The sequence below is a fragment of the Myotis davidii genome, unplaced genomic scaffold (assembly GCF_000327345.1).
Source record: "Myotis davidii unplaced genomic scaffold, ASM32734v1 scaffold641, whole genome shotgun sequence".
NCBI lineage: Eukaryota > Metazoa > Chordata > Mammalia > Chiroptera > Vespertilionidae > Myotis > Myotis davidii.
In genome coordinates, this window is record NW_006293232.1 from 643,200 (window position 1) to 645,653 (window position 2,454).

General features: G+C 40.5%; 1 long non-coding RNA gene across 1 annotated transcript; it reads left to right on the top strand.

Annotated features, from left to right (window-relative positions):
- The first annotated feature begins 393 nt into the window (after positions 1-393).
- On the top strand, positions 394-1,967 carry LOC107183610. The gene is made up of 2 exons (XR_001514395.1): positions 394-541; positions 852-1,967. It is a non-coding gene; the product is annotated as an uncharacterized LOC107183610 (long non-coding RNA).
- The last annotated feature ends 487 nt before the right edge of the window (positions 1,968-2,454 follow it).

The window sequence follows — 2,454 nt, forward strand, 5'->3', positions numbered from 1 at the left end:
TCCCAGTATGTGAGAGGGGGCAGGCTGGGCTGAGGGACACTCCCCCTCACCCCCACCCAGTGCACGAATTTCGTGCACCGGGCCCCTAGTTTTATTCCATAAAATATTATTATACTTTGAAGGGATTTTCAACCACAATTAATCCTTTATTGCCTTGATACCTTAAATCAGTGGTTCTCAACCTTCTGCCCCTTTAAATACAGTTCCTCATGTTGTGACCCAAACATAAAATTATTTTCGTTGCTACTTCATAACTGTAATGTTGCTACTGTTATGAATCCTAAAGTAAATATCTGATATGCAGGATGGTCTTAGGCAACCCCTGTGAAAGGGCCATTCAACCGCCAAAGGGGTCGCGACCCACAGGTTGAGAACCACTGCCTTAAATGATGATCTTTTAAGGATGTTAGGGATTATAACACAACCAACTCAATTTTACCCTTGTACAACAAGGGTAGAGCAAACAGAAACCACTGTGACGTCTGTGGGAAGGAACGGCCAGAGGCAAGGGCACTATGTACATCAGGAAAGGCTTAAGACAGTGGGTCTCAACCTTCCTAATGCCGCGACCCTTTAATACACTTCCTCATGTTGTGGTGACTCCCAACCATAAAACTATTTTCGTTGCTACTTCGTAACTGTAATTTTGCTACTGTTATCAGAATGTAAATATCTGATATGCAGGATAGATTTTCATTGTTACAAATTGAACATAATTAAAGCATAGTGATCACAAAAACAATATGTAATTGTATATGTGTTTTCCAATGATCTTAGGCGACCTCTGTGAAAGGGTCGTTCGACCCCCAAAGGGGTTGAGACCCACAGGTTGAGAACCGCTGGCTTAAGAGGAGATACAGATAAGAAAATAGATGACTACCCATTTTTCAATTTCATACCCAGGTAGATAAGCTTAATGAGGCATTCAGTTAAAAAGTGTTTTGAAATCCTTAGCCCATCTAGATGGCTCTGACATTAGGATACTAAGGAAGAGATTACTACAGGTGGGAAGCAAAGCAACAAGTTTAACTTCCCTTCCAAACCTAAACCTGCTACTCAATTGCAGATACAAACCTGGGCTTCTCAAGAGTGCCTGGAGATGGACTTGGGGTCATAAGCATGCAGGCAATGGAAATGGGTGAAGTCACTCAGGAGCAGTACAAACTAAAGGCTAACAAAAGCTTTAAACGTAGAGTGGAAGCCAACTGAGGAATGAGTGAGCAAAATAAAACATGATGGTTTCCTTATCGTCCTTATCACATTATGTTGGCTGTTCTATGAGCTTACAATTCAACCAGACCGTTTGCTTTCTTCAAGTGTTATTTTTCCACCTTGATTTCAAGATCTTGAAGGACAAGAACTCCTCTTCCCTTTCTTTTATATTTTTTTGTAAACCTGCCATGCCCAGTAGTCTTACACATATAGTAAAACTCAACAAATTCTTCATTCACTGACTTGTTAAAATGGGGATTTGTTTTTGAATGCAACATTTAATGCAAATTCCTCACATCAAAGAGTGAAATATTAGAAACCATTCATGCGACTCTTGAGAATGATTCTCTGAATTTAAACCTTCCCTCACCCATTTACTCCCAAAAGGCTCAAATCTCTCAGAAGCAGCAAGTTTCTCCTGCATCAACCCCTGCAGGTAAACCTACTCTCACAGAATTCTTGGCTACTAGGAGTGTGGATTTAAAGAACCATTGTAATGTACAGTTGGTTTTCTGAGAGATGTAGCAAGGTTCATCAATGGGGAAATCTGGCAAGACTGGTCAGAGAATATGAGTCTATGGCTAATTCCTTAGTGGAAAAATAGAAAGCCAAACAGAAACTAAGAAGTTATGACTCTGTACACAAACATAGTACCCAGACATCTTCTGGCATCACCCATTAAGTGGTCCCAACTATTGATCAAACATATTTAGCTTGGCACTGCCTTCTTATCATTCCATAAGTAAGAAAGGGGGGAAAAACCATAAAAAAAAAACAATAAGAGATTACAGGGGCCATCGATGAATAAGCAGCACATTACTAGTAAGCCTGGGGCTAGGATGCTGAAATGCACATCATTACAAATGAACCTCACTGCAGGCCACATTTCCCTTGAATATTTTTCTTCTTCTCTAGCCACCTATTTGGACCTAACCTTCATTCTCTTCCCTCTATCTATGGGGGGTTAATTTTTTCCCCTTTGATCTCCCTGGATCTAAGTATATACGTGCTCATGTGCTTTGGGTAATAACAGTTTCCAGGTCTAGCAAGACTTTCATGTTAATGCTGTACTGTGCCAACTCTTTGAGACTGCCTCATGAGCTAAAGAGAAACAGTGTTTGCATAAACTTTTCCCCAATGATGGGTTTTACACTGGGAAGTGAGAAAGGCTCCTCACTGAGCATGGCTAACTAGAAAGCAAAACAGATGACCCAAGTTTCAAATGCAATTATTAGGTTGTAG